This window comes from Meriones unguiculatus, chromosome 6 (genome assembly GCF_030254825.1).
Source record: "Meriones unguiculatus strain TT.TT164.6M chromosome 6, Bangor_MerUng_6.1, whole genome shotgun sequence".
NCBI lineage: Eukaryota > Metazoa > Chordata > Mammalia > Rodentia > Muridae > Meriones > Meriones unguiculatus.
Genome location: NC_083354.1, coordinates 125,921,169 through 125,946,206, shown reverse-complemented (window position 1 = coordinate 125,946,206; position 25,038 = coordinate 125,921,169). Strand labels below are relative to the sequence as shown.

General features: G+C 41.1%; 1 long non-coding RNA gene and 1 pseudogene across 1 annotated transcript in view; both read left to right on the top strand.

Moving 5' to 3' along the window:
- Positions 1-281: 281 nt before the first annotated feature.
- Positions 282-3,881, top strand: LOC110562442 (acylphosphatase-1-like; annotated as a pseudogene).
- A 6,182-nt stretch (positions 3,882-10,063) lies between these two features.
- Positions 10,064-25,038, top strand: part of LOC132654570 (uncharacterized) — a 35,156-nt gene continuing 20,181 nt past the window's right edge. The window contains exons 1-2 of the long non-coding RNA XR_009592192.1: positions 10,064-10,184; positions 24,469-24,586. This is a non-coding gene — a long non-coding RNA (uncharacterized LOC132654570). The remainder of the gene's footprint in view (positions 10,185-24,468; positions 24,587-25,038) is intronic.

Below are 25,038 nucleotides of genomic sequence, written 5' to 3'. Positions count from 1 at the left end.
GCAAAAATTCCTCACAGGTGTGCTCTCCATTTTTTTGGTTTTAGTTAATTCCAGACGTAGTCAAGTTGATAATCAAGAATAGACATTGCAGCTCCCAAATACAATTCTTGCCTTCTTGGGCAACTCCTGCTCCCTGTCCCCCAACACACTCCTATTGGGTCTCTTGAAAAGCAGACACAAGGACACTAGCTATGAAAGTTTTAAAAGGCCAAGGACAGATAGAGCTAAACATGAAAGACTCAACGCAATTCAGACTAACAAAATGTCAGCCAAACTTCTCGATGCCCAAGAAAGGAGATAGGGAACGATCCCCATTGGAACAGAACCACACTGGACAGGAATGGCTGGCATTAGCTGAGGTTGCCCAGAAAGCTAAAGGGAACCTGAAGTTTCTAGCCCTGGAGAAAGTGAGGAGACCGCACTTCTTGTAACCGAGTAAGTTCCTTCCAGAACGGTCTGAACCGCACAGGGCTGCCGCATCTTCCTGCTCATCCTTGCCTTGCCCACTTCGCCGACTGTGCTGCCACTACAGGGCTGGTTAATAGCAGATATCTTCTACCGCATTTAAAACTTTCCTGTGAATGTCTCACAGGAGCTTGACTTTAGGTTTCAGTTATTCTTTATCATGTTAAGGAAACTTGGTCTGTTTATAGTTGAGCTGAAGGACATAATTAAGAAAGAATGCAAATGGTTCCTCAGCGTCCTTTTAGGTCTTTCTAACATACTGAAGTAGCAATATAATAATAGAGTTTGGCTATTATTGATTCTTGTGTTTATTTTCATTTCCTCTAGCCTTACTCTTTCTCTTTGCCTGTAAATATTCATTTCTCCTCCTCTTCCTCCTCCTCCTATTCTTCCCCCTCTGCCTTTCATACCTCCCCGCCCTTATTTTTAACCCACAGTACACTGATCTGGTTACCTACATGGTCCTATCAAGAACAAAATCCAATGCCGTTGACTTAGTTACCTACAGAGTAACTTCTGAAGAATAGAAGAGTTCAGTTCTGCTCTTCCTGTAAAGGGCACAGCCTTCTGTGGTTTCTCCCCACATGATAACTTTCAGAGTACACTTTCAGAATATGCCCGTTAGCCCTTCCACCGTTACCAAGCTGTATCTGTCAATATAACATCCAGGAAGAGCAGACGGGTCTGGGAGCTAGCTTTCCTGTTGCAGACTCCTAGGACACCCTATTTCTTCTATTAGAAAAAATGCTTTAAAATAATTTGAGGCTTGTGGCATTTATTACTCTGCTGTCAGCCTGTAATTTTATAGGCAGAAACCATTTATGGGCCAGGTTGCATGATCTCAGTATTGATCCCTGGCTTTTTACTGGTCCTTCGGAGCCTTTACTGTAAAGCCAAAAGGGGACCAACGTAGATGAGCAATGGTCTTGAAGGGCACACTGTGACCCCAAATGTTACAAATATCCTAGAATACCTACTCCTTCATTTCCTCCTAGACTAGCCGATGTATCTTTTCACGATCTGGATGTGTGACCTTCTGCTATAGCAGCCCCCTTTATGCTGATGTCATACTCCTGTTGGCATTCAGAATGTGGCCTCAGGGAGCAGCTGAGCTTGCTGGGCAATTACTGCCCCGAGGAACAGCTCAATATCAATTAAACTAGTGGCAAGATCGCTTCTTTTGGCAAACACCCTTCAGCATTTAGATAGCAAGTACACACCAGCTCTATTAAAAAGATTAGCTCATTTCGTTATCTAATGAAACATTTTGCAATTAATTCATCCAAACCTGCTCGTTAGAATGCAGTCCAACACAAAATTAGGCAGGTTTAATTTTTTTTTTTTCTAGGAAAGAGTCAGAACACTGCTAGGCCAGTTTTCAAAATCCTCGTGATAAAACCTTGTATCAAAGTTGGATCATAGTGCCAAGACTACACAGCCATGCTGGAGGCAATGAAAGCATGGCAGAGAAAGGGTGGCTCTGCCGCTTCTCAGACCCTTCTCATTGCCTCCAAGCCCTTGGCCTACTTTTGGGATTTTGCCTTTCATGGTCCTGCACGTGTGTGACTGGTTGCCACCACAGTCCTAGGACTGTTCTGTTTTTTAGGGCTGCATAGACAGAAGTACTGAAATTTGACCCTTAGTTCCCACCACACCACGGGAAGTCACTGGCCGTCTATCTGGCTCCTGAAGGCAAGAATACTGGAGCCAGTTCCATGAAGTTAAGTGAGAACATTACGGATGCAAATACAGTTTCTACCCTCATGCAGTTTCTCACAGAACAGTTTCTTCAGAAAGATACATTCCTGGGACCCTGCCGCCACACCCAAATGACCCCTGGTGAGTCCACACCACCGGATCTCTATCCACAGTCCATGAGAGTGATCTCAAGGCTGGCTGTCACGTAGGTTTGCAAACTAAAATCCTTGGCCAAAGGAATGTAACCCCTGCCAGCTCAATGTGTGTGCTCAGTAAGTGGTTGATATTATGATTAGTATTCATAAACTAAAACTATGTCAATTAAATTTTACTTGGGAGATTATACAAAGTAGATTGCATTTCTCCTAAGCAAAAAAGATGTTTCTTTTTTTCTGAAGCTGTAAGCTGATAATTAACAATAAACCATAGTATGTACGAAATCTATACATGACCACTTTGAGCTGCATAGAAAATTTAATAATGTGGTTATATCAGTAAGCAGAAAGAGTCACTAAAGTATCAGTAGTACATAAATGACCTTATGTGTATAAGAAAGGAGAAAACATTATTATTATTAATTACTGTGTCATCTGCCAAATTGAACTATTCTTTAATAAATCAGAATGCCTTACAAATAAAATTCCAAGTTGTTATATCACAGCTGGCATAGAATAAAATCACTTAGCACCCTTCATTTAAACTTGCTTCTCCTCTCTTTGCCTGTGTGTTCATTGTTGGCATTGCCATCCAGCCATGCACCAAGATACACGTCTGAGAGGCAACCCATCTCTCCCATTCTCTCCAAGCCACCAAATCTGCACTTTCTTCTCTTTTTTGTTTATTGCTGCAATTTACATGCCTGGTCTCAATCACATTTCTCCTGGACCACCACACAGACTCCCATCTCATCATGTATCATTGGAATTCTAAGAGATCTGGCATGATTCTTGCCCACCAATCTGTACCCTATAAGTTCTATTTCAGGAATGACAGAGCACTTGCAATTCTTTATACACTTGTTTTTAGACATGATCAGTTCTGCCTAGAATGCACGTTTGTGTGCTGTTTCAAATCCATAGCTAAACATTAACCTCAAGAAACGTGATCTCCGGGTTAGCGCGGGGCCGGAGGTTGAGCTGCAAGTCCTCGGGGCCGGTCGGCGGCTGATGGGGAAGCTCCAAAAGCCCGGTGTCCGCTGCTCCGATCATCCAAGTGTTTAAGCATGGCAGAAGGGGATACCTTGGTCTCAGTGGATTACGAAATTTTTGGAAGGTTCAAGGGGTGTTTTTCCGCAAGTACACTCAGGCTGAAGGTAAAAAGCTAGGCTTGGTAGGCTGGGTCCAGAACACTGACCGGGGCACAGTGCAAGGCCAGCTGCAAGGCCCCATCTCCAAGGTGCGGAACATGCAAGAGTGGCTGAGGACAAGAGGGAGCCCTAAATCACACATCGACAGAGCAAAATTCAACAATGAGAAAACCATTGTAAACTTGGATTTTTCAGACTTCCAAATTATAAAGTAATGACCTGAATTTTAATTTTTTCAAAATAATCTCACTTTTTTTTTTAAATCAAGATAGAACTATTCTGTGCTCATTATTAGAATTTGTCAGTAAGTTATTTTGGTTGCCTATTGAAAGTTACTGTGTATTGCATGTATGCTGGAATACAATTGTGTACAGTTCTAACCAATAAAAACACATTAGAACCTTAAAAAAAAAGAAAAAGAAACGTGATCTCCAAAATCACTTTCCTAAGCCCCAAAGTGAATCCAGCCTCCATTCTCTGCTTATGCCGTCCCAAAACATGTTCCCACCATTTGTCAAAGTCCAGCACAGCAATGACCCTCCATGCTAATCTCAAGAGCAAGAAATTCCCAGGCTCTGATCTGGCTCCATCACTAATCTGCAAAGCCAGGTCATAAAGGAGATCACATGAAATGCTGATAAAGGACTTGGTACAGTGCTCGGAAAATCATAATGCTTAGCAAACTGGAGGTCTCCTCATGCTGCGTGTCTTCCGTTGGCAGACCTGTTCCAGCTCCTCATGAGATATGGATGCTCGGCACCGCCAAGCAGCTCAAGAGGGCATCGATTCACCTGTCTATGAGGAAAGGGATGAAGGAGAGAACAGACGCTCTTCCACTGAGAACAATGATGACCAGAGAGGAGGGACCATTTACTTGTTCCCAGGCACACCACGCCTGTCTTTCTGTGCGTCTTTGAGCCATCTTCACCACCTGCCCAGTGTCCAGCCAGCAGGTGACCTCAGTAGCTTTTCCAAACATGGCGCAGTAACTAGAACAGGCTGCACTACCACACTCAGCAAAGTGCCTGGTCGCACACTGGGAGTGTAAGAAACATTTCAAAGAAATAGTCTTAGAGTTTCTATCCTCGCTGGAACAAAGAAACAAGACACATAGATCACAGAATGGCAGGGAGGAAACTCTTCTCTCTTCCTAGAGCAGAAAAAGATGAGTGACAATAAAAAGAACATTCAACCCCCAGCTGAGACATAAAAATACAGAGAGAGGGCCATTAAGTTCAGAATTGTCGCCCGACTCTCTCCTTGTGCTCCTCAGCATAGGTGGGAACAAGCCCAGAAGGCCAACAGCTCTCCTCCCTGCACGGCATACCCTCCTGCTTCCCACCTGCCCCCTTTCTCTCAGTCGTCGCTGCCTGCCCTGGCAGCAGCTTTGGAATGTTCTCGCCCAAGCTGTCTTGTCATCACAAACTTATTCATGTGTTCCAAATGTACGAAAAAAAAAGGCATAACTCAAAAATTTCCCACCTACCTACATTCTGAGCAAACACCCTTTTAATAAGATAAAGTAAAACCAACTTTGTACCAAATGCATGCATTTATCATCTAGCCAGAGGCTTGGCTAATTTTATAGAAAGCATCAGACACCTTCCCTTGGCATGACGCTTGGGGATGTCTACGTGTAACAGCAAATATTGTGGTTAAAACTACATATGTACCATGCGACAAGATAGATGCTTCCTACTGGATAATGAGAATCATTATCACCCAGTTTCCTACGGAGCTGAAATGAAACCACACACACAGTATCCATAGAAGTCCAAGAATGTGACTGACAGCTCAAACAAAGGTCAGGAGGCAGAATTTTTTTTCTCTCTTTTTATTACCTTTTAGTTTACAGAGCACTAAAAACTCCTTTCTTTAAAATTTTATTATTATTAAAATCTCAAACTTCTATAAAATATGGCTATACACACAGGTACCCATGTGTACACAGTTTTCTAGGAAATGATGCTTGATTTCTTTTTTTTTTATTAATTTTTTTATTTATTTTTATTTTTTTATAAGTTACATTTTATTAACTCTGTATCCCAGCCGTGTCCTGATCCCTCATTCCCTCCCAGTCCCTCCCACCCTCCCTCATCTCCACCGTGCCCCTTTCCAAGTCCGCTAATAGGGGGGACCTCCTCCCCATTCATCTGATCCTGTTTTATCAGGTATCTTCAGGACTGGCTGCAAAGCCCTCCTCTGTGGCCTAAGAGGATGCTTGATTTCTTTACATTCAAACAAGGGAGATTAGCTACAAACAAAACGAAAGGTCATAGAATCTTGTTCTATGCATCCACTGGGGACTCAGAGAACCAGACTGGTAAGGTTGGAGATTCCTTTAAGGTCAAGGTCAAACTCCTGCTTTGACTATTGAGGGAAACAGAGTCCAGAAGAGTACAGCGATTTTCCAAAGCACTCAGTCCTATGTCAGAGGAGTTGTGAGTGCATTCACAGATCCCCAGGGAAGCAAGAGCTTGTGAAATAAGGACAGGGAAACCAGTTAGCCTCCACCTGTGAGAACCGCCCCCCCCCAAACCTCTAAGCTAGAAAGTTTCAGACTGTCTATCACTAAGCAGAGACCATGTGCACATGTTCATACACGAGACTGATTGTGTGAAGACATGGCTATGCACACACAAGAATGGATGACAATTCTGCCTCATGAGTGCAGTCATGAAGGGCATGCAAACAGCTTGCTCCTCTTCTTATTTTTTGTCCCTTTTTCCCATTCACTGTTATTTTCAGTATTTCTTCTTCTCTTACATATGCTGCCATTTGGCCAAACTGTTTCTCTGAGCACCTTGTATAAAGAAATATAACAGCCATGTATGTGGACCTATCTGCATTGCCCACGTGGCACGCTGGGGTTGGCTACCCAGAGGCTATTTAAGCTGTGGGCTGGCTTTCCCCAGGGTCAGAGGATTGTTCAAGGTTCCTGAATAAACTGCATTGAAAAAAAAAAAAAAAAAAGAAATATAACAGCAGCTCCTGAGAGATCCCTGAAGCAAACTGGCTGGATAGACTGACTCAATCACTTAACTCCGGGCTCAACTGAGAGATCATGCCTCATCACACAAGGTGAAGGGCGATTCAGGATGACACCTGTGGCCAACCTCCTGCTGCCCCATGCACACCATAAACCTGTACACTATGCAACCCACACACACGTGTGTGGTGGTGAGCAGCTCCACAGCAGCTCCTTCACATGTTGGCGGGACGGGAAGGAGAGTGACTGGGCTGAGAAATGAGTGGTAAGAGCCTCGAAGGCTATTTCCCAGTGACACGCCTCCTCCAGTTATTAACTTCCCCCCAAAGGTCCTACTGCCTCTCAAACACCACAACCAGGGGAGACCTGGTGTTCAAACAGCTTGTGGGGGACAGTTCATATTCACATCACAACACTATGTGACATGGTCATATATTTCTTTTATTTGTTTTCTCGTATGTGTTGTATGTGTGTGCAGTTTGTGGGGAAACGAGGTTTCGTGAGGAAAGGAGAATGGATATCAAAGCCGTGAAGAGGTAGGTACAAACCAAAAGTCTGCAGTTGTTAAAGCAATGAGCCAGGAGCCTGGAGACAGAGGCAGGTGGATCGCTTTGAGTTTGAATACAGCCTGGTCTACAAAGTGAGACCACGACAGCAAAGGTTACACAGAGAAACCCTGTCTTGAAAAACCAAGAACAACAACAACAAAAGCAATGAGCCATGGACTCTGCCCCAGTATAAGAGGAAGGGCTCTTTAGGCAACACCACAGTCACTGGAGGCTCCAGGATGTGACAGTGGAAACTTATTTGAAAGACATTCATTTCAAAGAAGAGAGTATGAAGGGAGAGTTTCTGAATAGACAGGGCATAGCACCAGAACCAGGCTCCAACAGAGCAGCCTAGGGAAATGGTGCCTCTGGCTCCACACTGGGCACCCAGAGGCTCTGCCAGCTCTGGTGGATGGAGGCCAGGCTGCAGCTTGACCTAGCAGTTGGGTGCTATTGTCCACATGCTGCCGGCTTTGCATGCAGGAAAATGTAAGAGTAATGGAGTGCTGGAGGCGTGTATGGAGATTCCAGAAAACGGCTAAAGCCAGGCAGTGTGTGAACAAGACTGGTTTCCCTGCAGAGAGGCCCTGAGAGGCCACTGTGTGAAACTATGAAGGAAGGGCCCAACTCGCAGTGCAGAAGGTCTGCCCCACCTCCACCCCAGCCAGTTATTTAACAAAGGATAGGGAATGCCCATGGAGAAAAGCTGCAGGCAATGAGTGGAGCTGACTCAAGAAAGGCTGTGTGCCCTTCAGATGACAGAACTGGAAGGGCCGGGCTACTCAAGCATATTGGAGCCCAAGGCATTCCATTACTTGCCCTTCATGATTTTCATCATGAAGCTATAGCGTTTGTTGTTTTCTCTGCTGGTTTTTGGTCTTGTTTTTCACCTGATCTTTCCTTGCTATGCTTCCATTTGCCACTCTTGGGATAGAAATGCATTGCATATTAAATTGTTTCTTATATACAGGGCTCAGAATTAGGAGATGATCTTGAATTTCAGAGAGACTTCTGACCCCAAGGTTTGGTTTGGTTTTGTGTTTAACAAAGTTGGGAATGTAAGGCTCTGCAGACATTTGAAGTGAGATTGGATACATTTTCTACTGTGAGATGGCCATGAGCCTATGGGAAGGAATGTTATGACTTAAATATGAATGTCCCCCACGGGTTCATGAACCCTTTGTCACACTGATGGTGCAGGGAGAGGAAGTAAGTTGCTAAGGCACAAACTTGGACAAACAGGTACAAGGTCCAACCTACTTCTGGCTAATTCTCTCTGCTTCCTGGCCCACCAATATTTGACCCACCCACCATGGAGCTGCCCTCTGTCCTTCCCCACCATGATGTAATGTGTTCTCTCAAATCATGAGCTAAAATAAAGCTTTTCTCAGTGGTCACGGTGGCACACTCTGCTAGGCAAATGTTGAAGAGGTGTAGGGAAGGGAATCATGAGTCTGAGATGAACCTGAGCTGTACTTTAGGGGTGTGTGGAGATTACATAGTCAGCAGAGTGTTCACTATTGCGAGCATAAATAACTTATCTTAGTCCCTGGCACCTTCATAAAAACACAGTAGCAGTGATGTGGCTTGGAACCCCGCTGCTGCGTAGGCAGAGTTAGGATCTTTGAGGCTTGTTATTCAGTTAGCCTACCTTAAGCACTGAGCGACATGTTCACCGAGAGATTCTGCTTCAAAAAACTAAGGTGGAGAGCAATTGAAGACATTTCATATACATACCCAGATACTACACACACACACACACACACACACACACACACACACAAACAAGCACACACACTAAAATACACACCCAAATACTACACACACATGCACACGCACACACACATAAAAACCTTCCTTTTTGTTTGTTTGGTTGGTTTGGTTTGAGTTTGGTTTGGTTTGGTTTGGTTTTGGTTTTGTTTTTTCAAAACAGGGTTTCTCTCTGTAGCCTTGGCTGTCCTGGACCACTTTGTAGACCAGCCTGACCTTGAACTCACAGAGATCTTCCTGCCTCTGCCTTCCAGAGTTATGGAATTACAGGCATGTGTCACTGCACTCAGCTTTAAGGTGTTTCATATTGGTCACAGAAACAAGAAAAGTAACCAATGCTCATGTTCAGGAATAATCTGCTGACCTCACTGATTGTAACAGCTTCAATATTAGCATTGTTTCCATCACCCAATCACCGATGTAACGGTCCAAAGTTCAAAAACAACATCATCAGTTCAGTTCAAACACACTGGGGGGGGGGGCAAAAGAGCCTATTACATCTTTAGATACTACATCATTCTACTAAAGGGTAATAAGTATGGAACCTACCATATAAAATGTCCTTGTCACTATAGAAAACTGTTTACAAGTAGCAATCAGGTACAGAAGACACTTAGTTCATGCTTGCTTCAGGACCCTTGACATGGCAGAGATTGGAGGAGAGAAGGGAGAAGGAGTATTAGCTGAGAAATGATAATGACACATAGAGAAAGCTCACAGATAGGAAAAAATAAATAGATGGCAGATACATGATAGATGACATAGATAATTAGATAGTAGCTAGATAAAAAAATAGACAGATGACAGATTAATAGATAGATATGATAGGTAGACAGATAGATTATAAGTAGACAGATGATAAATAGACAATAAATAATCTTGGGTGGGTGCAGAAAGGGCAAGGAAAGAAACAAATGTTATTACAATAAATGAATGTAAACCTATTCTTTAATTTAAAAGAAAAAAAAAACCTAAAGTTTAGCCAAAGAGTAAAATGGTTGGTTTCTGTCTCTAAATTACATTTAAATTCATTGTTTTATGAACTGGAAAAAGTCATTATTACCTTAAAGATCCATAATACTATGAATTCTAAATAAACTATAAGTGGAAAATTCATATGAAAGCAAAGATAGAAGATTATTGATTATTGAAAGATGCCTGCCCCTTGTGATATTTCACCTAACTTCTTTATTTGTTCCTGAACAATTATAAATAAAAACTTTGACCTTTTTGCAATATCTCCAAATCAACCTTTAAACTACGGCTAGCAGCAGAACACAGAACCAGTTTCAGTGTCTAAAAGTCAGTGAAGGAAAATATGTCATGTTCATAAACCTAGTTCCTGACTGTTCTTTATAGCATCAGAAAACACCAGACTTCAAAATTTGCTACTTACTGCTCATTACAGGTAAACCATTACAACAATAAATTATTTAGAACCAATGACAGGAATTGAACTTGGTTTTTTGTTTATCTGTTTTGCCTATGACAGGGAGGAAACTGACTTCTTTCTTCCTTGATTAAATAAGCTTTTTAAAGTAGTTTTTAAAACATGTCAGTAGCTGGGTCTTGAAGTAGCACTAATTTTCTGAGAAAGTGCCAGATTGATTTCCAAATTGATTGTACAAATTTGCACTCCCACCAGCAACAAAAAAGGGTTCCCCTTTCTCCACATCCTTTCCAGTATATGCTTTCATTTGAGTTTTTGATCTTAGCCATTCTGACAGGTGTAAAATAGAATCTCAGAGTTGTTTTGATTAGTGTTTCCCTGATGACTAAGGACATTGGACATTTATTTAAGTGTTTATCCACTATTCAATATTTCTCTGTTGTGAATTCTCTGTTTAGCTCTGTACCTCATTTTTAATCTATTACTTGGTTTGTTGGAGTTTGATTTCTTAACTTCTTTATATATTCTGGATATTAGCCCTCCGTCAGATGTAGGGTTGGTGAAGATCCTTTCCCAGTCTGCAGGCAGTCGTTTTGTTCTGTTTACATTGTCCTTTGCTTTACAGAAGCTTTTTCAATTTCATGAGGTCCTATTTATTGACTGTTGATCTTAGAGCCTGTGCTGTTGGTGTTCTGTTCAGGAAGCAGTCTCCTGTGCTAATGAGTTCAAGGCTCTTCCCAATTTTTCTTCTAACAGATTTTGTGTGTCTTGTTTTATACTGAGGTCTTTGATCCACTTGGATTTTAGTTTTGTTCGGGGTTATAAATAATTTTTTCACCTGTAGACATCTAGTTAGACCAGCACCATTTGGTGAAAATGCTATCTTTTTTTCCACTCCTGGGCATATATTCGAAAGATGCTAAACCGAAGGACATGTGCTTAACTATATTCATAGCAGTTTTATTCATAATAGACAAAATCTGGAAACAACTTAAATGTTTCTCAACCAAAGAATGGATACAGAAATTGTGGTACATTTACACAATGGAATACTGCTCAGCAATTAAAAACAAGGAAATCATGAAATTTTCAGGCAAATGGATGGTACTAGAAAAGATCATCCTGAGTGAGTTATCCCAGAAGCAGAAAGACACACATGGTATATACTCACTTACAAGTGGATATTAGCCATATAATACAGGATAAACATACTAAAATCTATAGACCTAAAGAAGCTAAACAACAAGGAGGACCCTAGAGAAGATGCTAAATTCTCATTTAGAAGAGCGAACAGAATAGACACTGGAAGCTATAGAAAAGAGAGAGCAGGACAGGAGCCTACTACAGATGTCCTCTGAAAGACTCCACCCAGCAGGAGACCAAAGCAGATGCAGAGACTCACAGCTAAATTTTGAGCAGAGCATGGGGAGTCATATGGAAGAAGTAGGAGATAGAAAGATCCAGAGGGGACAGGAGCTCCACAAGGAGACCAACAAAGCCAAAAATATCTGGGACCAGGGAAGCCTTCAAAGACTGATGCATCAACCAAGGACCATGCATGGAGAGGACCTAGACCCACTGCTCAGATGTAGTCCATGGCTGCTCAGTCTCCATGTGGGTTCCCTAGTAAGGGGAGCAGGGGCAGTCTCTGACATGAACTCAGTTGCCTGCTCTTTGATCACCTCCCTCTGGCAGAGGTGGCCTTAACTAGGCCACAGAGGAAGAGGATCCAGGCAGTCCTGATGATGAGACCTGATAGGCTAAGTTCAGATAGTAGGGGAGGAGGACATAGTGGGGGAAGAGGGAGGGAGCAGAGGAGATGAGGGATACAAAGTGAATGAATTGTAAAGAATAATAATGAAAAAAATTGTTAAAAAAAACTTACTAGAATTTCTAGAAAAGACAAAACCTATCAATACAAATGACCAATCTAATCCTGAAAATGCAAGCTGTGGGAAGCTTCAGGTCCCTGTGGTCCTCATTACGGATCCAGCATAGCACAGGTAGAGTGTCCTCATTTCTTTACCATGTCAGTATTAGAGTAGCTTTTCCACTACCTATGAACACGGGGTACACAGAGAACAGAGACCTTGAACTTGTGTTTCCTTAGGCCGAATGTGAGTGAGTTGACAGCCTCATTATGGCAAGGGATGGGGTGGGGGGAGAGGCGTTGCTCGCATGCAGGCATGCCTGTCTGTCTGTCTGTCTGCCTGTCTGTTTCTATCTGTCTGTGTCTGCATGTGTGGTGTCTTCTCCAAACTGTGAAACGCACTCAGTGGTGTTTCTCTCGCCTGCACATGGTTAGTTGTTAGTTTTTTCCTTTTTTGTTTTAATTTCAAGAAAAACTAATGAGTTCCCAGAAGCAGTGTGAGTGCTTGGGGCTGACTGTGATTTAAAGCAAGCAGTAAAAGAAAAGGAAGACAGGGAAGGTAGCTGGTTAATTGACCTTTATTGTGCCTTCTGGTTCATTTAGAATTGGAAATTAAATTAACATGATAATTCAGTCCTACTGTGTTAAGGCTGCTATCAACCCATTAAATTTTATGGCCATTGATTTAGCATTTTTTTCTATTAACTGGGTTTAATTTTCAAAATTGTCATGCAGGTTCTGAAAAGTGATTCATTCATCCTGGTTCCTTCAAGTTACTAGTGTGTAGCCTCTTTTTAATAGTATTCACATAATTATTCAACCATGGAGAGCCCAACTGCCCTTCAGCGGCAGGATTCATGTGGAGACAAAGATGTTGAGGTGAGGGGGGGTCCTGCGTGGGGGAAGTCATCTCCTACAGCAAAATCAGATTTCCTAAAGGCCGGACCCCCAAATTCAACCTGCCAGAGGGTGACAGGTAGGGTGTATGCTTTAAGTTGACCCTTCTGCTTTTTATAGGTGTGTTTATTTGTAATTGTGTCTGTTGTGTGTCTGGGTGTGGGTATGTGCGTGTGAGGTCACGTGCCCCAGCAGGAATGGGATCCCTGACACTAAAGTTTAGCCGCCCAGTATGGGGCTGCGAAAGGAACTGGGGTCCTCTGAAAGACTAGTTCCTGGGCATAACCATTGAGCCACATCGCCAGCCCCAGCATTCCTATTTTTAAAGTGTTCAGCTAATATAAAAACCTCGTATCGTAGAGTTCCCAAATACCTTTTTATCTGCTGACCCAGAATTACATTTTTACTGGCGATCTGAAGCTGTTTTTGGCAGACGTCGATTGTATGTGCTCACTTTTCTTAGCATAGCAGGCCTACTACTATTCTTTTAGTTTATTAGCTCAGATACTCAAGTTACACTCTGAGAACCATCGGTGTCTGAGGTCTCTAAGAACCTCCAAAAGATTCTCTTAGTATCTCCATAGTTAGCTCCATAGTACTTTCGAGAAGCAGAAATATAACCTCTTTAGATCTGTATACTTTACCACTAAAGAAAGAAGCGAATGCCTTACACAGTCAGGAACAGAACTTTAGGCCTGCCAACCATCCTGGGCTTCCGACCCTCGGATTAAACTGCCATCATATTTTTTCATTATTTGTAATGGTATGCTCAATTAAAATGGCTTCTTTTTTGCAATCCTGCATCATGGCTGATCTGTTACTATGATAGTCTAAATGGCTGTTTTAATGTGTGCAGCATGCTTTTGTTAGTTTTGTTTAACAATTGGCAATCATAATTAAAGGTCCTCGGAGCCTCTGAAGATATTTGCTCCTGGAAAATGGCGTATAAATACTTGGCTTGCTTTTGAGCAAACAAGCCATATCTAAATACCGTTGCCTTCCAGGCGTGTGGTCGTTGTCGACAAAGTTCACACCAAGGAACTGCACAAATGAATTACAAAAGAAAACAAAACAAATCACAACACACAAAAAAACCCTCTTAATGTGAAGTCCGTGACTTTGTGTTAGGCTGCGTTCACAGCTGTCCTGGGGCGAGCACGGCCAATATGCTACAGATCGGACACGCCTGCTGAATGTTCCCACTCCAAGCCAGTGTTTGTACAGCCTCATATGTGCTTTCTGATTTAATGAACAACCAGATGTGGTACCAATAGACAATGTCATATGAATGTGTGTGTGTGTGTGTGTGTGTGTGTGTGTGTGTGTGCGTAAGCTTGTGTAAATGAAAATTATTCTCTTAAAGGGATAGCAAACATTAGATTGTTAAAAACGGAACCTAGTGAAAAAGTACCCCTACTACTTGCTCATGGAGACTGTGTGTGTGTTGGGGAAGGGGGGTGCTGGACATGGAGAACAGAAAGTGACAACAGAAAGGAAGCCAAAGTCAAAAAGTGTAAGCATGCAGGAAGCTCAAGGGAGACCGCTGCATAAGAAGAGGTGGGGCGGCACTAACGGGAAACCAGCTGACCCCTGAGAGAAAACAGCAGAAATAAGAGGGAGGACGTGAGTGCTACTAGGTGTGGTGGAGAAGGTTTATTGCAGATATGAGGGAGAGCACAGCCAGAGGCAGAGGCAGAGACATCCACGGGAGTTGAGAGTGAACATAGCCTGCAGAATGAGTCAGGGCAGAGCAGAGAGCCAGGAGACCAATAGGCCAAAAAAGCAAATGGGGCCAAAAAGGGCTGGCATAGCCAAAATTAATGGGTTATATATGAATCAAAGAAGCTGGAGGAAGGGAAAGCTTAGCCCAGTTGCTGAGCTGGAGAAGTTGAGAGTAGAGGCAGTGTGTGACAGCCTCCTTCTCCTCCTCTTCTTCCTCCTCCTTTTTCTCCTCCTTCTCTTCTCTTATATATCACATCCTGACTGCAGTTTCCTGTTTCTCCTCTTCTCCCAGTCCCTTCCCCCTCTCCTTCCTCACCCCCCATCCACTACTCCTTCATTTCTCTGCAGAAAAGGGTAGGCCTCCCATAAATATCAACCAAACATGCCATATTACATTGCAGTAAGACCAGGTATGTCCCCTAATATTAAGGTTGGAAGAGGCAACCCAGCCTCTGGTTTCTGGCCCTTCTAGCAATGCCAGGTGTAGGCTCCTTCTTGTGGCAAGGGTCTCAAGCTGGACCAGCCCCTGGCTGGCCACTCCCACAACTTCTGCACCACCTTCGCCTCAGCACATCTTGAAGGCAGAACAAATTGTAGGTCAAAGGTTTTATGGCTGGTTGTTGTCCCAATCTCTCTACTGGAAGCCTGGCCTGATTCCAGGAGATGGCCACTTCAGGCTCTGAAGTCCCCATGGCTAGGAGTCTTAGGTAGGGTCACCTTCCTAGGTTCCTGGGAGTTTCCATTGCACTAGCTCTCTAGCTCCTCTGCAAGATGCCCTCAATTCCAGATGTCTCTCCTAGTCCTCTCTCCATCATTCCCTCACCTGACCCCTCCTGTTCCCTTCCCCACCCCACACCTCACTCCTGTCCTTTCATGATATCTACTCTATTTTCCCTTCTCTGGAAGACTCGTGCATCCCCTCTTGAGCCCTCCCTGTTACTTAGCTTCTCTGGGTCTGTGGATTTAGCATGGCTAGAATATAGATGATATTCACTTACAAATGAGTACATGCCATGTTGCCTTTTCTCAGTCTTTTACTTCACTCAGGATGATTTTATTTTTTTGTAGTTCCATCCATTTGCCAGAAATTTTCATGATTTTTCTCAACAGTTGAGTAATACTCCATTGTGTAAATGTACAACATTTTCTTTATCTGTTCTTCTGCTGGGGGACATCTAAGTTGTTTCCAGTTTCAGGCTATAAAGAATAATTCTGCTATAGCTGAGGAAGTGTCCTTGGGGTAGTATGAAGCCTCCTTTGGGTATATGCCCAGGAGTGGTGTAGCTTGGCCTTGATGTAGGTCGATTCCCAATATCGTGAGGAGCCACTCTATTGATTTCCAAAGTGGTTGCACACGTTTGCAGTCCCACCAGCAGCGTAGTGTTCTCCTTGCTCCGATCTCTGCCAGCATCGGTGTCACTTGTGGTTTTGATCTTAGCCATTCTGAAGGTGTACAATGGAATCTCAGAGTCATTTTGATTTGCATTTGCCTGATGGCTAAGGATGCTGAACATTTCTTTAAGTGCTTCTCAGCCATTTGAGATTCTTCTGTCAAAAATTCTGTCTAGATCTGTACCCAATTTTTATTTGGATTTTTTTTAGGATTTCATTTTGATGTCTACTTTCCTGAGTTCTTTATATTTTTTTGAAAATTAGCCGTGTGTAGGATGTAGGGTTGGTGAAGATCTTTCCTCATTGCATAGGCTGTCATTTTGTCTATTGATGATGTCCATACCTTACAGAAGCATTTCAGTTTCATGAGGTTGCATTTATTAATTGATGATCTTAGTGACTAGACTATTAGTGTGCTGTTCAGGAAGCTGTCTCCTATTCCACACTTTCTCTCCTATCAGGTTCAATCTATCTGGTTTTATGTTGAGGTCCTTGATCCACTTGGATTTGAGTTATATTCAAGGTGGTAAATAATGGATCTGTTTGCATTCTTTTTCTGCCTTTGACACTCGTTAGACCAGTACCATTTGTTGAAGATGTTATCTTTTCTTCCAGTATATATTTCTAGTTTTCTGTTTTTATCAAAAATCAGGTGTCCATAGGTGTTTGGATTTACATCTGGGTCTTCAATTTGATTCCATTGATCAACATGTCTGTTTTTATGCCAGTACCACATGGTTTTTATTAATATAGCTCTGTAATAGAGCTTGAAATCAGGGATGGTGATATCTCCAGAAGGTCTCTTATGGTACCCGATTGCTTTAGCTACCCTGGGATTTTTGTTTTTCTATATGGAGTTAAGAATTGTCCTTTCAATGTCTGTAAATAATTGTATTGGAGTTTTGATGGTGATTGCATTAAATTTGTAGATTGCTTTTGATAAAAATGGCCATTTTCACTTTTAATCCTACCAATCCATGAGCATGGGAGATCTTTCCATCTTCTGATATATTTTCCAATCTTTCTTCAAAGACTTGAAGTTCTTGTCATACACTTTTTCACTTACACCAAGATATTTTGTATTATTTGTGGCTATTTTAAAGGGTGTTTTTTTTTTATTTCTTTTGCCACCCATTATCATTTGTATATGAAAGGGCTACTAACTTTTTGTAGAGTTAATCTTCTATCCAGCCACTTTGCTGGAATTGCCTCATAGAATTTTTGAGGTTGCTTATGTATACCATCATAGCATCTGCAAATAGTGATATTTTTACTTCTTCCTTCTCAAATTGTATCTCCTTGATACCCTTTAGTTGTCTTATTTGCTCTAGCCAAAACTTCAAGTACTATATTGAATAGATATGGGGAGAATGGACAGGCTTGTCCCTGATTTTAGTGGAATTGCTTTGAGCTTCTCTCTATTGCTATGTTTAAGAATGTCCCTAGTATCCCTGATCTATCTGAAACTTTAATCATGAGGGGGTGTTGGAATTTTTCCAGAGGCACTTTCAGAATCTAATGAGAAGATCATGTAGTTTTTTCTTTCAATTTGTTTTTATGATGGATTTTATTGACAGATATGTTGAACCATCCCTGCATTTCTGGGATGAAGCCTACTTGATCATGGTGGATGACATTTTTTATGTGTTCTTAAATTTGGCTTGTGAGTATTATATTGAGTATTTCTGCATTAATGTTCAGGAGAGAAATTGGTCTGTAATTCTCTTTCTTTGTTGAGCCTTTATAGGGTTTGTGTATTAGAGTTACTGTGGCCTCATAGAATGAATTACACAAGCTTCCTTTTGTTTCTATTTTGTTGAATAATTTGAGGAGTATTGTGTTCACTCTTCTTTTAAAATCTGTTAGAATTCTTTGGGGTTGGGAAACTTTTATTGACTGCTTCTATTTCCTTAGGTCTATTTAAATTGTTTTTCTGATGTTGACTTAATGTTGGTAAGTGACATCTATCAAGAAAATTGTCCATTTCTTTTAGATTTTCCAATTTTGTTGAATACAGGTGTTTTTAAGTATGACCTAATGATTCTTTGGATCTCCTCAGTGTTTGCTCTTATGTCCCCCTTTCTGATTTTGTTAATTTGGATACTGACTCTGCCTTTTGGTTAGTTTGGATAAGATTTGTCTATCTTGTTGATTTTCTCAAAGAACCAACTCTTTGTTTCATTGATTCTCTGTATTATTCCCTTTGTTTCTCTTCTATTGGTTAGAGTCCTGGGTTCGATTACTCCCTGCCATCTACTTCTCTTGAACACCCAGCTTTTTAAACGTGAGTTCTGATATCAAATGCAGGTCCTCGTGCTCCCAGTGAAAGCATTTTGTCCAATTGAGCAATCTTCCCAGCCCAGCCCTCTAACTTTGTCCTGCCTGCTAGGAGAAGAGTGTATGTAGGAGAAAAGAATAAGAAGTAAAACCAGCATAGGGCATCCAAGCACCTTTCTCTTGTTTGGGGGAGGGGGGCTGCAGGTAAAATTGGCCAGAGTAGTGTTCACTTTCTTTCTCAGAACTTTCTTTCCAGAGAGCAGAGCTGGGAGGCAGAATGGCTGATCACTCTCATCTCTTAGTTGTACCTTAGATGTCCCTCTGCCTTAACCTACCATTACCTCTATCATGCTTCTTCAGTTCTTACACGTCAGTGTCCTTTAGACCCCCAAACTTGAAGATGAGGGGTAGTGATAAGGACTGTGGCAGACTCAACCCTCTCTTCTAGATGAAGATGTCAATCCTGTGTGACTCGATTGTGCTTGGTGAGCAATGGCTGGGATAAGCCAACAGTGATCAAGAAGCAAGAGGAAGAATATAGAAAATGTGATGCCCCTATGCTTCCTGCAAAATATATTCAAGAAAGTTTATACATATAAGTATAAATACTGTTTGCTAATTTTGCTATTATTTTAAAAATAACACAATAAATGCCGGGTGAAATTTAAGGGCGCTACATGCACTAAACTTCACATAGATGCCATTTGACTAGTTGTTTTTCTATTTCATACCTGTTTGCTGGGAGGACTTAGAAATAATAACAGCCCAGAATTAGTAAGCACAAACAATACACAGCTCTTCGTTTCTTTCATTTGTTTTTTTATTTAGGTTTTTGTTTTGTTTTATTTTGTTTTTTCAAGAGAAGGTATCACCATGTAGCACTGTCTGTCCCAAAACTCACTATGTAAAACAGACTGGCCTCAAACTCACAAAGATCCACCTGACTCTGCTTCCCAAGCATTTGGAGTAAAGGCATATGCCGCCATCCCCAGAAAGATTTTGGTTTCTAATACCACAGTTTAAAAGAACTGAAGCTTTTTTGATGAAATAATTAATTCTAGAAGCACAGAAGAGAATATGTAAGATAAACATGGAGTGTTTTATAGAGTCGTAAAGTAAAAGATGTACTCAGAAAACAAAGGGTGGGCAGATAGCAAAGAGGCAGAAAAGACAAAGCAATTGCCAGAATTGCCAAAGCTGGAGCAGAGAGGGGACCAAACTGAGTGTAGCTGTAGATTATAACACAAAAGGTAGGGTCTATTCTGATACAAAATAATTGAATGCATGAAGGAGTGAAAAGAGAGTAGGAAAAGACAAGAGGACTTCCAACTGGTTTCTGGAGAGACTCCAACCTCAAGAAGCTGGAACCTAACTCCTCACCACTCATGTGTGCTGAGATTAGTGACTTCTTTATGAACAGCAGATGACAGGGTGAGAGTGACAAAAATTACTGGCATTGGAAAAACCAGTGATCAGTGGTGTTTATACAGTGTTTATCCAGTGATCAGTGGTGTTGCCACAGGGAAAGTCTAAGAAACTAGCAGACAGCAGAATAACAAATTATGTTGTCTCTTTCGCATGTACTCTTAGAATTTTGAATGGACACCCGAAGAAAGAGAAAGAGAGAAAGAAAGAAAGAAAGAAAGAAAGAAAGAAAGAAAGAAAGGAAGGAAGGAAGGAAGGAAGGAAGGAAGGAAGGAAGGAAGGAAGGAAGGAAAGAAGGAAGGAAGGAAAGAAGGAAGGAAATGGGCAAAATTGTGACATCCAAACAAGCTGTAGAGATTGGTTAATTAATAGTGCTCCAATATTGTCTTTGATTATGACAAGTATAATACAGCAATAAAAGATGTTTAAAATTAGAAAAACTGGATGGAGAAACACAAAAGGGCTGTTGGTACTATCTACAAATTGGCTACAAATCTAAAACTATTTTTTTCTAAATTAATAAATAGAAAAATCTATGTATTAATATTTACATTAAGTTAAACATCTTTATACTGAGAAGTAAGTACCTGCCAGGTATTTCTTTTATGCCAGCATTTCTTAGTGTAGCTGGGTGGGCCTAAATAAGGTATATGAAGGTGTTCCATGGACACATGGAACCTTTTAAAGACACACATTGTTTGATCAGATCATATAACAACTCTATAGAAACCTTTTCCAGTTTTGACTTTCCATATCACTGTCCTTTGCAATATATAATGTTTTCAATTAACAAAACATGCTTATGATAAATAGGGCTTGTACTGACTGATCAGAATGTCATATCACTCTGGGTTCAGTTAGTGGTCCAAAGACTGAGTACGGAACCCAAGCGGTGTCAGGCATAGACAAGGGATAGATGGTTACAAAATAGTTGGTATCCTGAAAGTATGAGCTGTGCTGAATTATATAAACATTCAATCACCAGAACACTTTTCCAAATTGTAAGATAGTCTTTCCTGGGAGAAAACACTCAGAGGGAAAAAAGAAATGGATGTGAGAGAAAGACATGACATTCTCTTAAAAGATCTGGATGGAATAGTTGACGCCCTCCCCCAGACCTTCAGGTATCTGATTTCATAAACAGCTGCTTTCGCTAACGGGAATCTGAGTCATATTTCTGTTGCAACAAATATCTTAATTAATAAAATAATGTCAAGATTGATTGGCTAGATGGGTCATTTTTCACTAATTCTAGTTATGTTTACTATAATAAAGTACTAAAAATTCTAGCATAGCTACTTTCTGCCAAGTAATGTACTAAGCCATAGAAACACAGAGATGTAAAAATTATAGTCTATACAGGAGATAGACAAGAAGGTGAAAAATCTGCAGTTCAATGTGATGCATAATACACTAAAGTGTGTATTATTTATCGGAGGCCATGCACCCTAGACGATAGTGCTCAATGCAGAACTGCTGTGACACCCTAAAGAAGGGACATGAGCTGAGTTTAGAAGAATGAGGTAGAGTGGGAAGCAAGCCGAGATGGGGGTGGAAAGAGACTGACACGGAGCAGAAGGAGCAGCTTGTGTGATACAGAAGCAGGAGGAAGCCTATCTGCTTTAACTAACTGCACGGATTCAACATAACAAATCCATGAGGACAGAGCCACAGAAGAGCATATGATAAACAGGGGAGTTGGTGACTAAATTATAGTCCAAAGACAATTAAGAATTACAAATGACAGTGGATTGTATCTCTGTGGGTAAAGGGCACACATTTTAAATGTTTTCTATTCACACACACACACACCTTTCATCTTATTTAGCCATGCATATTTTTCCAAGATTCAGTAAAATATCAAAACAAAACAATCCTTTCATTTGTAGCAGATCAACCTGCTTTAGGCAATTTGGACTGACTATTCCTCTTCGTCTACACGTGCATTCAGGGTGTACTTCAAATTCCCAGTAAGAATTGTTGTGAAGGTTTTGCTTTGATTGATGAAATAAGAGGAGTGCTTTCTTCCTTAGGAAAAAACATGTTCAATGGCCTATCAACGACTCACTTACTACAGACGGGTACCGAGAACATATTATCACTGGTTCATGAAATTCAATGAGAATTTATTTAGCACAATTGTGGTGTCTGAGGACCAATTTGAAAAACTGTGGATCTGGTTCAGTCCAACAAATACCCATTAAGTTGCTACACTGTGAGGGCCTCTCTTCTGGAGATGCTAGAGGGACAAGCTGAATTCCCCATGCAGGAACAAATTTCCTCAATCATGCAGTGAAGGGTTCTTTATATATCAAAGTTGGCAGGAAATAGAGAACTAACATCGCTTCAAACTGTTGTTGGCAGTAGGCTTCTGTGTGTGTTAATTACACTCTGTGTTTGATGCTCCTCATTCAGTCAACAGTAAGAGTGCTGTGACTGACTAAATACCAAATTACTATGTGCAGCTTTGGGGATTTTTTGGGTTTATCAAATTTACATCATTTCCACACTTGGTGATTTAACAATTTGGGAAATTTTTCCAGCCCTAACTCCTTTGATAAATAATTAGTCATAAACATAGCGAGTGCAAATACAGACGCACTTGTGAAAAGGGGGCTTGAAAGTTAAGGACCTTTGAAGACAGCTAGATATTTACACAAATCTCTTCAATTTTTTGTTTGAAAGGACCTATGGCTTAATAAACAACAGTTGATCTGCATCTCAGCATCTTCTACTTACAAATGAGTATATCTGGCATGGACATAAGGAAAAAGTTAACAGAATTTAGTCAATAATACAGTCTGTGTGCCTACATGCTTGTGTAATCTGTAATGGTGTGGGGGGGGATTGTTCATTAAAATAACTGAAGGTAAGAAACATAACAAACACAGATAAAAGGGAAAACGTCTGCTTATTGTTCTTGGTTTTATGTTTGATGTGCAATATTCAATGTTCAGGTGGAATGGGTATTTTAGCATGAAGTCGGGGCCCAGCGGGCTGCCTGTATTCAGTCGTGTGCTGGAACTGGCTTCCAAGAGCCGGTTATGTGAATCTTGTTGGCTCAGTGCTGAGTGGCTTAATATATGGCTCTACTGAGGACAGTTACCCCACAGAAATTGGCAAATGTTACAAATCACTGCCTTTCTCTTCCAGGAGAGATTTTTGGTAAGCATTTATCAAAAGACCACTGCATATACACATGTGCACACATGTACACATGTGTGCATTGTTTGTATATAGAACATATGCACATATATGTGCAGAGTATATGGAAAGGAACAAAAAATTAAGCAAATACAAGCTAGTCATTTATTTTGGTACACTTATATAGACATTAGGCAGACTTTCTCTTTTGTAGGGGAGATGATAATGTCAGAAAAATGCTAGATAATAAGTAGATAGGTTGATGATAGGTAGATAGTAGGTAATGTTTGAAAAAGTAAATATAAATTTAAAACTTACAGCAAATAAAAATATTCCTGTAAAGGAAAATAAGCAATTAGCTTTCTTTTATTACAACAAATGCCTGAAATAAAGGAAAAGGTTAATTTTCACTCCATTTTGAAGTTCCAATCCATGACTGATTGGCACCATTGCCATAGGCCTGTGACGGTATATCATGGGAGATAAGAGAAATAGGAAGGAGGGAATCTGTCTCTCACTGTTCCCTTCCAGGTCATGTTCTTCCACCAACAACATATAGAATTCTCACTTGGCTCCACCTTATAAAGGTCCCCCTACCTTCCTTCTGAGGCCAAGCTGGGGTTGAACATATGGGTCTTTTGAGACATTTAAGTTCTAGACAACAGCAAATGTTGATTAACTACGATGGTGATGCGAAGAAGAAAGGAAATTCTGAAGCATTTTTAAGAACTGTTAAAAGTGAGGGAGGGAATTTCTTTTCAGTGACTCCAGCTGTTCAGTTCACTGGGAAGAAGACAGATGCACAGACATTTACGTGACTTGCTATAATCGTAAAGTGAAGAAAGCTGAGGAAGTCGTAATGAGGCTCGGGTCTCCAAACCTGGGTTCTCAACAGGCGCATTTGACTGTTGTGCCCCTTCATGGCACCTTAACAGAGTGAAACATCAAATCAAAATCTTCTATTTTCCATCAGGCCATCCTGTTATCACAACAAAATATCATTTGCTTTAGGATCTCTGGAGGGGGAAGAACTATAGCACAGATGTTTCAAGCACCTCCAGTTAGGGTCCTTCTACGTGGCGGCTATGATCACCGGCATCCTTTAGAAAGCTTGGAGCAAAAAAAATTTGAGGTGTTAGCAGGCTTTAAGTATTTCCTTTGACAAGATTCCTTCTCTAGCCAATTGCGTTAGCAGTTTACCTCATCATGTGATGTAACCATAAAGAAAATGTCTTGATCGTCTCGGAGTCCTAAGCTAAGCTACTCTTATTCTTTATTTAAATTTTTATTAGCTTACGAAGTAACAAGTTTCTCCATGGCATTTTCTTTCTTCATTATGAAGGTCTCATAACGTATTTACATAACGTACATAACGTTATGAAGGTACATAACGTATTTAATTAATTAATAATACGTTATGAAGGTACATAACGTATTTAATTATACCTGCCTCCATTGCTCTCTCTTATCCACTCCCACTACTGTTAAATTGTCTTCCTCTTCCCAGTGGCTCTCCCTGCTATTGTCATGTCTTTTTTCATGGTTTTATAAACCATTGAGTTTTGTTGTCTACAGGGCATGAGTGATGGGTTGTTTATAGAAACATGGACACCTTTACAGTAGTGATACCACTGAAGAAAATGTCTCTCCTGCCCCCGGAAATCATCAGTTGCATATGAAGACTCAAAGAAAGGTGAGGCCAACACTTTCAAACCCTTTCTAATGAAGTCAGCATTATCCTTGTACCAAATCAGAGAAATACAGAACAACAACAAGAAAGAAAATTACAGACTAATCTTCTTATAAACATGATTGCAAAAAAAAAAAAATCTCAATAAAATATCTGGGAGCCAAATTCAAGAATACAGCAATGCCTCCCACAAACGGCCTCTGAAAGGTTCTACTGATGGAGGTATCAAAGCAGAGGCTGAAACTATTCATAGCCAAACTTTGGGCAGAGTGCAGGGAATTTAATGAAAGAAGGGGGAGATAGAAAGACCTGGAGGGGACAGGAGCTCCAAAAGGAGACCAACAGAGCCAAAACAAAACAAAACAAAACAAAAAGCTGGGCCCCAGAGGCCCTGCAGACACTGATACCCCAAACAAGAATCAAGCATGGAGAGTACCTAAACTCTTGCTCAGATG